The sequence below is a fragment of the Procambarus clarkii genome, chromosome 89, assembly GCF_040958095.1.
Source record: "Procambarus clarkii isolate CNS0578487 chromosome 89, FALCON_Pclarkii_2.0, whole genome shotgun sequence".
NCBI classification, from domain to species: Eukaryota; Metazoa; Arthropoda; class Malacostraca; order Decapoda; family Cambaridae; genus Procambarus; species Procambarus clarkii.
This window is the reverse complement of record NC_091238.1, coordinates 7,017,272-7,032,846: the sequence shown is the minus strand read 5'-3', so window position 1 is coordinate 7,032,846 and position 15,575 is coordinate 7,017,272. Positions and strand designations below refer to the sequence as shown.

At 39.8% G+C, this 15,575-nt stretch overlaps 2 long non-coding RNA genes across 2 annotated transcripts in view; one reads left to right on the top strand and one right to left on the bottom strand.

The window, feature by feature from the left end:
- LOC123773453 (uncharacterized) overlaps positions 1-9,418 on the top strand; it is a 44,397-nt gene extending 34,979 nt beyond the window's left edge. The window contains exons 4-5 of the long non-coding RNA XR_006774819.2: positions 6,380-6,738; positions 9,317-9,418. This is a non-coding gene — a long non-coding RNA (uncharacterized lncRNA). The remainder of the gene's footprint in view (positions 1-6,379; positions 6,739-9,316) is intronic.
- Positions 9,249-13,886, bottom strand: LOC123773454 (uncharacterized). The gene is made up of 5 exons (XR_006774820.2): positions 12,617-13,886; positions 11,346-11,566; positions 10,823-10,876; positions 9,940-10,011; positions 9,249-9,387 (listed from the first exon to the last, which is right to left on the bottom strand). It is a non-coding gene; the product is annotated as an uncharacterized lncRNA (long non-coding RNA).
- Positions 13,887-15,575: the final 1,689 nt, after the last annotated feature.

The following is a 15,575-nucleotide window of genomic DNA, read 5'->3' as shown; positions in this document are numbered from 1 at the left end:
ATTTTGTTTGGTCGTTTATGGCTTCGGCATATATATTGACTTATAACTCAAAGAGTTCGAGTGTGGCAAGTGATGGAGCGTTTACTCAGCAAATGTGTATATCAACGTGACCTGACAGTGCAGTAGTGCTCATATTGTTTCACAATTCTGATTGTCATTACATGCTATAGTCTCTGGTAAATATTGTGTTCCCCCGCGGTTTGGTCCACATAACACTCAAAATACTTGCAAAATACAAAATTATTTAAAAGACTATTTACTTTTGTTCACATTTTTAGTTGTAAGACTGCGTGTTCGTGAATATGTCTGCAGCGAGTTAGTGTCGTTTCCCAATTAAGTGAACTGCGGAAGTATTGACTTGGCCTCAGGCATGATAGGCAGCCTGTTCCCTCGAGTTGCCACAACGGACAGAAAATGGTTTACTAAAACACCTGAACCTACTGACTTTCCCCGGGATGCAACTCATAACTGTTGCCTAGCTCCCGGGTACCTATTTGCTGCTTTTGAATAGAGGACTCAGATGAACTGAAACGTTGCTTAAACGCTTCCGTCTTGCTGCGGGGATTAAACTCAAAACCTATCGAATACAACTCAGTTGCAATGAACTAGTCGCCTCCAGCGGCAACACTCAAAATGCAATGACCACTGTGCCTCAGTGGTCTTGATGTAGCACAGGCTTGATTTGAGCGGTATGACCTGCCGACGTCACGCAGTCCACAGTAGCATTTTCTTTCTTTAGTCATATTCACCCACAACCAGCATAAAAGATTACCTGGCAAGTTTCTTTACCAAATAAAAAATAAGACATCCTAATGTCAAGTTGATTGTGGATTTTATCTGAATCTCTGTATTATTTAGATTAATCAAAATGGTGGTCGATAGAGCTCTTACGTCATATCTCGTCAACACTAGCAAGTAATGTGACCTGCAACTGGCCAGTTGCAGGTGTCTAGTTACCTAGAGGTAACTAGACACGTTATGCGTTCGCTATCCCGCCCGTGAATGGTCTGAAGGTCGTCACTTGGTTGTTTCACATCATGAGGCCAGGACGCCCAACCTGTGCTCAAATTGAGCCTTCGTCTATTTGGAGGATTTAGTTTGAGGTAACTGATGAATGAGAGGATTTCTCTTGCAGCATTTGTTGGTGGTAAGAATCCATTTGTGCAAAGCTGACAGGAAGTCAAAAGTGTGTTGTGCCGAATGACAAGGAGTTACTGCTTGTGCGACAGTGATAGATGTGTAATACTGTCGACGACCTAGTTTCTGGTCGTTCAGGATTCAGCAACGTCATTCTGGAGTCTGGGGAGCGACGTGGACTATTTGCCATGTACGGCAATAAGTCACGCCAGACATTCCAAACGATGTGAGCACATTGTCAGGTCATCGTACTCATTGTTATATGGTAGAAGAAGACCTTCTACTTGTGCTAATCGCTGTTCTGCGCTGATCTTCGCCATAACAAGACCAGCTCCACTAAATGTCAGCCCCTTCATTCACTGGAGATGGTTGTTCACTATTTAGTGAGAAGAGGAATTACCTCCACCATAGTCAACTGTCCTTAGAAGTTGTCGTGACAATGACAGGTAACTCTGGTCTCGTTTACACTAGTAAGTTGCATAGCCCATATAAATCAACCTCAATGTGCAATGAGCAATTTTTTTTGCAATATGTACTATGTGAGAGGGAAATGGATTATATAAATATATTATATAGATATAAATATAGACTATAGATATGTACAAGAATGTAAGAACTCTTGTATGTATGTGTGTGTGTATGTAGCCAGAACGCAGTACTCGGCCTACTATTAAAGACGCGATTTGCCTAATAAGCCAAGTTTTCCTGAATATATATATTTTTTTCTAATTTGTTTCTTATGAAATTATAAATCTATTCCAAAAATGTACAACTAAATGTGTACAACCTTACACATGTACTAAATTATAGCTAAGACAGTGTGTATCTGGCCAAAACGTTATGCATGTTACTGGCTTTGCAATGTAAAAATATTACTAATGTAATCTCACCAACCCATTGTACCGTCTTGTAAATAAAATATTATTATTATGTATCAGGCCTAAGGTTTCATATTTAGCTGTAGGACAGGCTAGGTTGTATAGTTCTTGTTCCACTTTTTGGCTTGCCATTTTGACTACAGTATTCCAATTGAACAAAACGTGAACGGTTTTGTGTACAACAGTCGATTTTTAATACGTTCGACCAATAGTAGTAACGAGTATTATCATTTTTGGAGGATGGGTTGGATTTCCTTTATTACTCTGTGAATTATTTATTATTTTATAATCATTGCTTACATGAAAATTATTTTATCTATATATCAATTTATGACTGACCAATAATTATCGTTGCCACCATTTGTCTTCTTGAGAGTGTGTGTTGGGGAGAGAAACGTCCGACAGTTGTGCACAATAATGTTGAGCTCCTCGCAAATTTACAGTTAATGTTAGCCTCAGGGGACGTATGCGGTATTGTTACCAACTTGCTTCTTGCTTTGTTTTATTATTTTGTATATTATTATTGTTTATTTCCTTCGTTATTATCACTGCAGTGTTTGTAAATTTATGTACTTAATTATTCCTATTGGTAGGGACATTTAGCCTAGATTTTTTTAGGTTTGTCGAGGTCCCACTAGGCCAACTACGATTCCTAGGATGCGAGCCATAATAACTGCCCAAGTTCCTGAGACCAAATTTTACTGCTAGGTGAAGAGGCTGCAGGTGAAAGGACACGTGCCCAACCATGTGATGGGAATTGAACCTGCGTCCCTCGGGTGAGAGGTATAATTCGTAGTCTCCCTGGCTTCTCCCTCAGTTAATATATTAAGAATACACTGTCACAGAGCGTGTACTGGTTACTGCTGGCAGTACTCGCCTTCACTTTAATAAGGACATCCTTGGTGACTAATAACTTTTCTAAAATAATGATAAAGCATAATGGTGCTTGCACTCATTAATCATTCCTCATCCCTACCCCCCAACCTAAACACCCACGCTCCTCTACCCCACCCCGTTACGTCACCCCAACCGTTAAATATCCACCAGATGACACTAACTTAGAAAGCTCACTATTAAAGCCATGTATAATGTATTTCTCGGAGTGTTTCGTACATGTGTAGTTTGCGTCATCTCCCCTGAACCAAGCACGAGGTCAGCGCTGCCGGTGAGACGTCTGGTACATGGCATCTTTTGAAACTTGTGAGTAAACTGTGTAAGTTGTAAGGTAAGGCAATTATCAGGAGAAATCACAAAGTCAGTATGACTATACTAGGAGGGGGTAGCCGGCTGCGCCCAGGTTTTTCTCACGGTGACGGTCTTGTAACGTACGATTATGTTACGTTGTTGGGTTGATTAGATACACAGTGTTTAGTGAGTTTCATATTTATTTAGTAGTCCTGGATACAGCAGTGTCGTAGACGTTGAGACGAAGCCTGGAGCAGAGAAGAGAGCTGAGTGAGGCCGGAGTCGCGGAGCTCTATGTGGGAGAGCGTTGTAGCCGGATGAGGTCGTAGTCTGCTGTCTGCTCTATGTCGAAGCTGTAGCGTCTTGGGTCGATTAGAACTGCCTACACCGAGTACTACATTCTTGACTGGAGATTGTACTGGTTTGCTATTCTCAAATCGCTGGCTTATATACGGTTACTACACCTCACAGTAAGATAGGAGGGTGGAAAAACCGTTACCTGTAAATAGGGATAGGATTATAGCTTGTGTAATTAGTTATGCCATTAAGATGATGAGATAATGGAGCGAGTATAGGTTTACTCGCTACAGTCTCACCCCTCATTTCCAATCTCATCTCTTTCCCTGTCGTCCCCCCCCCCCCTCTCTTCTCATCTCCTGTCCTCTCTAACTTTCTCCCCCAAGATCTCACTCCTCTGCACCCTTTCTCCCCCAAGATCTCACTCCTCTGCACCCTTTCTCCCCCAAGATCTCACTCCTCTGCACCCTTTCTCCCCCAAGATCTCACTCCTCTCCACCCTTTCTCCCCCAAGATCTCACTCCTCTCCACCCTTTCTCCCCCAAGATCTCACTCCTCTCCACCCTTTCTCCCCCAAGATCTCACTCCTCTCCACCCTTTCTCCCCCAAGATCTCACTCCTCTGCACCCTTTCTCCCCCAAGATCTCACTCCTCTCCACCCTTTCTCCCCCAAGATCTCACTCCTCTGCACCCTTTCTCCCCCAAGATCTCACTCCTCTCCACCCTTTCTCCCCCAAGATCTCACTCCTCTCCACCCTTTCTCCCCCATGCACCTATCTTCCCCTCTCTTCAAACGTCCCCCTTTTCTGCTTCTCCTTACCTCTGTCTGAGAAAAATGGCTCATTATTTTCCAGTGAAGAAATCTAAGGACCCGGCCATCAACCTTTCACTGATCAGGTGCTGGGGGATCACAATTAACCTGACCCCCTCTTAAGATAACCAATAGGACCGATCCCACCCAACTTATGTCCGTCCCGTACTCCAGACCTACGCGCCCTGCAAAGTTGGGTGAGGCTAGCCCTAAGTGTCTGGCCTCCAGCCTTAAACAAACATGTATTCTTTTTTAAAGTTATATATAAGGAGAGTACCCGGAATTTATGCAACCACTTACGAAACCTGTACATCTTTCAACAATCATAGCAGCTTTTACATCTATTAAACAGTTTGAGTTCCGAAGCTTTATGAGGTTGTTTATAAGAATAATAACTTTTGCGAAGTTTCCAGGCTCATAAATTGTTTAATAAAAGTAAACAAACTGCCATGATCGTTGAAAGATGTTCAGGTTCCGTTAGTGGTTGTGTAAATGCTTCATAAATCCTGGCCCAGGTTACTCTTCCCTGTCCCCTCACTCCATCTCTCTATCACCGTCTTTCCAACTTTATACCCAAGACCTCCCTATCCTCTCCTCTTCCGTCTCACAATCTTCCCGTCATACACCTCTACAACTCTCCTCTCGCCCATCTCGTCTCTTATCTATCTTTCTCCTAGAGAAGTGAAGAAATCTAGTCAGTCTACCTGCATTATTGCACGGAGTCCTTTGGCTCTTTAATATTATACAGCGACCCATTCTAGGTTCAACTGTGTGGATATTGCTGCTGAATAAATGCCCTCCATTGATGTGAGGAGCGAGCTTCTTCTGTAGTGACCTACAGTTAGTTTTATGTAAAGAGTTATCTGTCTGTGATAAAGATAACATTCCTAATAATTAACTACTTTACAACACGAACATTTCATATTCATCGACCTAATGTTATATATAAGGAGAGAGAGCGTTTGGCTTTGGTACACTGAATCACTAGTTGCATGAAATAGCTAATTACGCCATACTGTTCAGTACAATGCTGGGTGGGGGTCACAGTCGTGAAGAATAATGTTGGTTATATTGAACGATGAAGGGTTGAGACATAGATTGTTTAAGATGTCGGGAGAAAAGTATAAACTGTCATTGATCCCACTTAATAACCCTTTGTTATCAAATGAAGAGGAATAGAAAGTGGGACATGAATGTATATGTTATTGTCTGCTGGCCTTGTGGGAGATTGTGGGAATGGGGTGGGTGGGAAGGGGAGGTGTAGCAAGGGGGCTGACGGGAAGGGCAGATGTTGGAAGGGTTGACAGGAAGGGCAGGTATGAGAAGGGGAGGCATTGCAAGGGGGGTTGATGGGAAGGACAAGTGTGGGAAAGGGTAAAAATGGAAGGACTGGGAAGGAAACACGAGACTCGTGGGAGAGCTTTACAGACATTGAATTTTCCAGTTGATTTACAAAGCTGAACAATGTGATGTTGCGTCAACGGCTTTTTGCTCTGCATGATTTTCTCGAGAGAAGTTCTTTCTTTTGTCAGTTCTAAGAGATGACTTGTACCCTTGAAGCTGTCTTCTCTTGTTCATGTAGAATTAGCCAATCTTTTGAAAAAAAAATCATACACTATGGATGGACACGGCTTCACACACGTTCCCTCAGTGCATTCCACTTGTTAACCACTCATACTGAGTACGAGTATTTCCTTACACTTCTTCAACTCATTTGTGTTTCCATCTTCCACTTGTGTCCTCTAGAAATACTTTCTCTCGCCTTAGAAGCTGTCCTTGTCCATTCCCCTAGTATCTTGTATGTTGTTATCATGTCTGATATTTCTTGTCCTCCAAGGTTGTGAGGTCTAGTTCCTTCATCCAATTCTCATAGCTCTGGCACTAATCTAATTATGAATCTCTCTTTGTCCTTTTCAAAACTCCGAGGGACAGGTTCGCAATCCTTCCCTCCCTCCCTCACTTGCAGTCTTTCTGTCCCTTCATCACTCACAATCTTTTCCTCCATCCCTCAATCTCTCTCCATCCGTCACTCATTAAAATCATTCCTGAACTAATTTGACTTTCATTCCAGGAATGATTGAGGGCCACAGGACTAACAATGCAAACCTGACATGACAGGGCTGATCTCATTGAAACATTTAATATGCTGAACAAATTGAAGAATAATGATCTAGACCGCTTTTTCGAAGGACAGATATAACACAAACAAGGAGCAATGGTTTCAAGCTCAATAAGCCAGTGTAGGACAGAAAACAGATGCTTTTCACCCATAGTTATAATTCCAAGGAACTGCCTACTACCAAACCACTGCTGAATATCAAACTCCAGCTAGACAGAATCATCAGGACAAATGAGGGGGTCTTCGACAAGTCACCGGCTTCCTCTTCCCGTTGAGACCACTAAAGAGATAATGGCCTTCTGGTAAATCAGGTAAATAAAGTCTCCTTTTACCTAAGTCTTTTCCTCCAACCCTGGTTTATACCTGGATGAGATTCTAGGAATTCTTGTACTCCCCAAGCCCGGCCCAGGCTTGACCTGTGGTAACTTGGTGTAACAGGCTGTTGTTTGGAGTGGCCCACAGGCCCACACATTCACTACAGCCCGGTTGGTCCAGCACTTCTTTGCAGAACTCTGTCCAGTTTTTTCTTGAAGATTTCCACTTTTGTTCCGGCAATATTTCTTATACTTGCTGGGAGAATGTTTAATAACCATGGACTTCTGATGTTCAGTATTCTTTGGTTGTGCCTATGGCACCTCTACTCTTCACTGGCTCTCTTTTGCATTTTCTTCCAAGTCTGTCACTCCAGTATGTTGTTATTTTACTGTGCAAATTTGGGACTTGGCCTTCCAGTATCTTTCATGTACTGTATGTATTTGGTACCTCTCTCCTCTCCTGTCTAGAGGAGAGGAGAGAGGTCAACATTCATTACCTCCGTGGAGAGTCCCCCTTCCCAAGTTTTGTACGTCCTTGACTTGTATTACTAAAGCCTTTACCCCTTCTACAATTCTGAAAAGCCTCTTCCTTGAGCACTCTTCTTCGCACTCCCACTCTATTTCCATCTTCCCTGATGGGTCTAAGTCTGCGGATGGTGTGGGCTACTCTGTTGTTTTTCCTGACCGTACTTACATGTGTCGCCTCCCTTCGGAGGCTAGCGTCTTTACGGCAGAACTTTATGCTATTCTCTATGCTCTTCGTCTCTTGCTTTCTCATTCTCATTCCTCCTTTGTGGTTGTAGTTGATTCTCGTAGTGCCCTCATGGCTCTAGGGTCCTTTAATCCTGTCCATCCGGTGGTCATTGAGATTCACCATTGGCTGTTTCTTATTTCTAGTAAATTTAAATCAGTAGAGTTTTGCTGGGTTCCCAGCCATATTGGTGTTTCAATGAGCGTGCGGATGCTGCCGCTAAGGAAGCTGTCCGTTCTTGTCCCATCTCCCGTAAAGGTATTCCTTATTCCGACTTTTATCCTGTTATTCATTCTTCCCCGTTGGCAGGGTTGTTGGTAACAAGCTGCGTACTCTCAAACTTAGTGTGTCCCCGTGGTTTTCCTCCTACCACCGTAACCGGCGGTGGGACACTGCTTTGGCACGGCTGTGGGTTGGTCATACCCGCTTAACCCACGGTCACTTAATGGAGCTCCGCCCTGCTCCTTATTGTCCGAATTGCGTTGTCCCTCTTACAGTTGTGCATATCCTTGTTGAATGTCCTGACTTCCAGGACGAGCGTGTGTCTTGCTTTCCGACCATCCCTCGCAGTCACTTGTCCCTCGATAGAATTCTAGGTGAATCGGATACTTTTGATATCGTTCGCCTTATGCATTTTTGTTCTCGTATTGACATTCTTGGTGATATTTAGCGTCCTCTGATTATTTCGCACTTTGGTGCCTTCTTTTGGTAATTACCTTACCTTCATTGTTGTTTCATTTTAATGTGGTAGTTGTGATATGGATTGTTCTGGCTCACGTGCAAGGTCTTGGATTTTTTTGTTTTATATTAAGACATTGCCAGCCTTGTTACTATTTGTAGAGTTAGAGATCTGCATTAAGGCCTCAATATTATATTCTTTATTTTTTTATAAGATGTTATCAGCAATTTTTGTGGTTGGTAATATTTAGATTAATGTCAGTGATGTATATGACAAGGGTTAAGACCCCTTGTGGTATGACAGCATTTTTCCCAGTCATTTCTTTAACAAATGAAAGGGTCATCGTAACCATTCTTTTGTCCTTTCTACCATGTACCTGTTTGTTGCTGCTTTGTCTTTCATTTGGCTATTAAAACAATGGCCTTTGGTAATGTTGCAATTACCATTTCTAAAAAAAAAATGAGCAGGTTCATTAGGCAGGGTTTGTTTTTAGCAAACAAAGTTTTACAAAAAAAATTCCATGCCTTCAGGACCTTGCAGATGTTAGGTCAAACTAATTGACAGTAATCTGTTTTGCCCTTTCAAACAATGATGGTTTTAATCTAGGTAAAATATTTCAGAATATCTGAAGTTTGGCAGACAAATCATTTAAGAGCTTTGATTAAATTTAAGTTACCAAAGACTTTGAAGCATCTATACAACATGGTTTTCAGTGTCACTTTTCTAATGTTTTGTAAATTTAACAATGATCTTTAGTTAATTTAATTATAATTTGTACAAAGCTTAGGTGTTGCATAGCTTTAAATTTACTTTCAAATATGAAAACTAAAATATTGACTAAAGTTTCTTCAACTTTAATATTTCAGACTAATTTGCAATATTTGTTAGTTTATGTAAATTGAATAGGTAGTCCACTTTTACATCTTTTCAGTGCATTTTGCATGCACCTATGTAACAAATAGGTGTAAATTTTACCAAGTATTTATTTTCAAAGTAAAAAATTTCAGATGTTTAAACATTGCATCAATAGTAGTAAACAATTTCCAGCATAATTTCAGGATAAGGTATATAAAGTAGTTTCATTAAAATTGTTTTATTTAATACATTTTACATAGAGTATTTATAATACATCTAATATTTATTAGTTTCAGGTTGTGGGACAGATGCTCCTAGAACAGAAGATCCAAAAGGCCAAGACAACTCCAGAGACAATCACCTGTAAAAGAAAAATAAACATTAAACAGGGACACTACTTTTATTATCACCAATGCCTAATAATAAGCCCAAAAAATCCTAACAGCCTATCTTTCAAGATAGGCTCAGCAAGGCCTACCCCTTACTCTGGTTTTATTGCAGAGCTTGTTCCCCGAATGGGTGCATTACATCCACCACTTTAGTGCCATCAACACAATGTACATATGCTTTACTGTACAATGCATGCCAGGCACTAAAGTTTTAGATGCATCCACCCATTCAGCAAACAAGCCCTGTGAGAATTAACAATGTAACCATTGTTAAGGGTCCCTAAACCTATGCAAATCTAGTCCATCTATTAGATGGGTAGTAGAGCAAAGCTCTGAAAAAGCCAAGCCAGGGAAATATGCAGGACTGCCTGGTCCCCTTTTATGAAATGGGGTAGGATCAGTACAAACTGCATCATCCCCTGTGGGTTGTAACAGTAGGACATGGTTACACACCTATAAATGGACTAGATAAGAGAATTAAGATTAGGTCATTGATATAGCTAAAACATCAAATTCAAACTCACCCACTTTTGTAGATTCTTTTGCAGAGTAAAGGAGCCCCACTAAGCCAGTCCATGCATCATAATCACTTTCACCTGAAAAATATTTCATCAAATTACTTTTAGATTTAAAGCCAATCTTGCTTTACTTTACAAATTCAGATGGAAAAAAAATCTTTAAGGAATTTACCTTTCCTACATTCTAGTAGCAGTAGTAAAGATCTAATTTAGCAATATAAATATATATGGCATCAATTTGCCAAGTTTCAGTAAATGTCATTTGAGAAACTATCCACAACTGCACTTCAATGGCAATTTACATTTATCTTTCTTTAGCCATTGCTATATTGTTTAAGTCATTACTATTTTTTTACTTTTATGCAAATCTATTCAGATTAACCTTTACTACAACTCTCCTGATTCTATTTAAGCAATTCCAACTGACAGCAGGACTTCTGGACTTTCCAAACCACATTCTGGAAAACTAAATTTAAAACCAAGCCAAAGTAAACATTGAATATTTTTTTTTACTTTCAAGTGAAAAATACAATCACTTAGAACAAAACTTTTCCTGCCATTAACTTTATTTGACTCATGATTACCCTTAACAGTGTTATACATTTATAGATTAAAGCTTATTTAACAAACATTTAATGTTAACTAAACAAGATTTATTTCATTAAAATTATTAATAAAACACCCTCAACTATGCTGTTTAAGATCTAATGCCCCACATTACAATTTTCACAATTTCAACATACCATTCTATTCAATACATTCCTGAAAGGACTAAACTTGCAAATATGGTACCCACTAGTCTAAGCCTAGACTTCCATACCCTAATATTTAATAGGTTTTTAGCAATTAACGTCTACCCTCTAATTCCAATGTATACAACACTACTTACTGTAGATCTGCAAATATTTTCCTGCAGCTCTTTGTTGCCAGGACCTTCCACAACCTGTCATGTGAACAGTAAATATTACTAAAAAGTTATTTGCATAGCGACGTTATTTTGTTCATACCTGTACCACCAGTTTAACAGTTGCCGTTTTAAATGGCACACCAAGTATCTTGTTGTCCCATCTTAATTACAAACAAAGCTAGTCATTTCAAGTCAACATCCTATACAAATTTTATTTTCCAACAACAAATAAGCATCTTATAGCTTCGTAATTACAATTGTTACTTAACCTATTATAGGTATAGGTAATTGTAATTACGAAGCAATAAGATGCTTATCATAAGATGCTTATCTTAACATACTAAGTAGGTTAGGTAAGGTCGGTGTTTTCTATGAAGCTTTTCAAGGGAAACTTATGTTAAGTATGTCACCTATGCACGCAACTAATAAGTCAATATTGACTTATTAAATTTGCGAGAACGGGTTGCAAAAGGGAGGGGGGGTGTCCGTTTACTGTACCACTTACATTTTAGTGTGGGCTTCATCCACTATTCTGATGTTAGATGGAACATTTGTGCCAGCTGCCGGTTTGAAAGGGAGGCATATCATGTGCCAATTCAGGAAGCTTTCCACGTTCCTCACTGCATGTCAGCTCAGGACCTCACTACCATGTTGAGAGGCAGTTGAAGACTAACCAATCAACATCCCAGGCTGGAGAGCAGTGCCAGCTCGGGGAGAATTTACCACCTGCAAAAAATTTAATACTCTTAACAATCTACAACATCTATCTCATCTTTACCTAGCCCCCAAACCTTACATTTGTCAGCATTAAACTGCATCTGGTAGTCTTAACCATTTCAAAACTATATAGGGCATCGGTATTTTTTATTTGCCAATTCTGCAACTATTGCAGTCTAAACCATAATCTTGCGAATAACCGAGGTCCAAGGAGAGCTTTTAGGCACTACTTACAACACTTCTCCCAACTTTACCCCATTTATACTAATTTTCTTTGGTATAGCCATGACCTAATCAATTTCAGTCAGCATTCCCAATGATCCGAGCCACTATCAAAATCTCTGCTGAAGTCAAGGTACACAATCACAAACCTTATCACCATTTCCTCAACTATGCAACCTAATCCATGAACATTTAGTAATAAAACTATGCGATTCATGTATCTAGTCATGTTTCTCAAAAAGAGTAGAGAAATGGCACTTGCAATGTTAGATTCTAGTAACTTTCCTCGCAACAGACTAAGCTAATTGGTCACTAACTTAAGCGTTAAAGTTAACTCAAACTTTTCCTTTAAAACTTGCTATATTAGGAACTTTCCACGACCGGCCTTTACCCGACATAATTAAATAGGGTAAAAACGGTATATTAAATGCAGTAAAACTACGGTAAATTCAATATGATAAACTTGCATTCTTTAAGCATGGGCTGCATAGTAAGTGAACTAAACTAAATGTTAAGCACCCTGGCAAACCACTTCGTTCTATTCAATTTCTTTATTTAATCACTGTCCGGCTAGAATTTTTAGATTAGATTAAAGGAACACCCTCCCTGGTAACTGCTGAACTAGTTAACCAAATACAAATTTAGGTAAAATACTTTCATAAAACCCGTCTACTTCCCCCACCAGTAGACTTGTTCAGCTAAAGGCATAATGTAATGTTCCACTTTAGTAAATAAAGACTTAAAAAAACACTACCCCATCTGTGTAGTTACCGGTTACCTGACATTCTACGCTTAAAATAACCCATCTATTCCCCATAATTGTTCGATATAACTTACCTCTCACCCGCTGGTCGAGTACACAGCAGTATATATCCTCCTCCATCACTCACCGCGTGGATACTATTTCACTCTGGCCGCAAATTGCCTCAAATCACCTACGTTGTCCATAAACATATATAGAAGAGCAACTGACCGTAACAGCCGTATAGCGATCATCACATAACGTGGGAACATTAGTAGTACTGCTGTCAAAACATAGATGGCGCCAGGACAAACGGTAATTCCTATGGACTCGCCTAGTTATGCATAGGGAATTGAGCTTCAGCTGTTTGGTCCCGCCCCTCAGCTGTATTCACCTAGTTGTACTCACCTAATTTGTGCTTGCAGGGGTTGAGCTTTGGTTCTTTGGTCCCGACTCAACCGTCAATCAACAGGTGTACAGGTTCCTGAGCCTATTGGGCTCTATCACATCTACATTTGAAATTGTGTATGGAGTCAGCCTCCACCACATCACTGCTTAATACATTCCATTTGTTAACTACTCTGACACTGAAAAAATTCTTTCTAATATCTCTGTGGCTCATTTGGGTACTAAGTTCCCCTTGTTCGTGTTCCACCCGTGTTAAAGAGCTGTCTTTGTAACTATAAAAATGCATATATCTTTGCTTTCACTTCAGTTATATTTATGACAAGGGATTTAAAATTTGCCTATATTTCTGCTTCTCTGATGACATTAAAAACTTTCGTTTATTACAGTATCTACATAAAATTAACATTTATCTTCATTAGGTTGTAGTTCTCATCAATAGGGAGAGCGTCGGTAAAAAAAAAAAAAATTGTTTAAATATAAATATCTTTCCTCTCTCAATAATATGCCCGAAACGCTATGCGTACTAGTGGCTTTAGGTATTGTATGTACTAGCTCTATCTATAAATCCAATATTATGTTTGTAAATCGACTATTTATGTACTTTCCTGAATAAAATGAACTTTACTTTACTAATATCTAATCTCTGTGACTAAAACGTAAGAACGACTTTATCTATGCCTTTTTGATAACATATACAATTATAAGCTTTATTAGTGAATCTCTATTAATTAAACAATATATCAGAGAGTGTGTAAGGTTCGGTGTTCCATGTGCGAAGAGACATGGGAGATTTTACATCAGTACAGTAAATGTTTTAAGTAGCGAACGCATACTAACGAATAACGATTAGTATAGACCAACACTATTGTTCTATGAAGTCGATTTAACTTCCAGACATGTATTTTTCAATAAGTCTTAAATATTTTCTGGCTAGTTATGTTAGATATTATTAGAAATACGTATTCTACTTGTTAATATAGAGAGGTCCTCGCTAAATCTTACTTTCTCTCTCACTGCTGCTACCCCTCCCTCCCTTCGTCACTGACCCTACACTTCCGTTACTCGCTGTTCAGGTCCCACCTTAACTCGTTTTAGAATCTATATTAGTGCCAAAACATATAAATAATTAATACTAATACCTATAACATCCAAACCAGGATATACATGATGGGTTGACTTAACTATTTATCCATCTCAGAGCAAATTCTGCAGCATGAGCAGTTAGCATGGTAGAGCATCCCAGCAGCAAACACACACCTGACATACTTTGATAAATTTGAAATTAATCAACCAGTTTGGTTCTGTAATACAGTACAGTAGTGCATTACATTCAACTTATACTCAAAACTCCTGTGTTCAGTCTCCAGTTAGGACAGTGTAGCGAGTATATTATCCCAATAATATACTCGCGAGTATATTATCCCAATAATATACTCGCTCCAAATGCATTGTTAATATTCCTGTCAACCTTTGGAGATGAATGAGGTGAGGCGTTGCCCGGGCAACACGGTGAGGTGTTGCCCGAGCATATAAGCAGCAGAATAGCAAACATTAACCAGAGTCTACTTTCAAGTGTGGTCTAGAGCAGACACTTGCGAGATACTGTACCGACGCTCAGTGCGCTCAACTCACACCAAAGTATCACCTGTGTACTTCTGTATATTCGACCAAATATATATATAGTATCTTAGTGTCTGTGTTTATTATCACCATACTTTACGTAACAATAGAACCGTTACAACAGAAATAGTTTTCAAAAAAATTCAAATTCAAAATGTTTATTCAGGTAAAAGTACATACTTGGAAGATGAGTTACAAACATAATGTTGGATTTATAGATAGAACTAGCACATACAGTACCTAAAGCCACTAATATGCACAGCGTTTCGTGTTTCCTTTCACTTGATTCTTCTGTTCACCTAGCAGTACATGGCTACCAAGGAGTAAGGCAGCTGTTGTGGGTTGCATCCTGGGGAAGGTCAGTAGTTAAGCTCATTATGTTCTCCCACCTCCCCTTCCCCCAAGTACATGCTGCTTGTCCCTGACAATGGGACATTAATATCCCAGTACTGTACATGTTTGATGTACCAAACAGTGATGGAATGTGTATTCTTCTGTCAATATATGAAGTGGTGTCAAAAATTAAAGTGCACTACTGAGTAAAATAGTTAGTCTTCTCTACTGGTGTGACACACACTTATAGTTTGTGATGTTTTACCTTAATATTTTATTAGAAAGCCACAAACGTTGGGGTTATTACTGCACCCAGCCGTGCGCGCACACGTATATTACTGCACCCAGCCGTGCGCGCGCACGTGTGTGTACTCACCTAATTGTGCTTGCGGGGGTTGAGCTCTGGCTCTTTGGTCCCACCTCTCAACCGTCAATCAACAGGTGTACAGATTCCTGAGCTTATTGGGCTCTATCATATCTACACTTGAAACTGTGTATGGAGTCTCTCAAGTGATGTGGTGGACCACATCACTTACTAATGCATTCCATTTGTCAACCACTCTGACACTAAAAAAGTAATTTCTAATATCTCTGTGGCTCATTTGGGCACTCAGTTTTTACCTGTATCCCCTAGTGTGTCCCCCTTGTGTTAAATAGACTGTCTTTATCTACCCTATCAATTCCCTTCAGAAT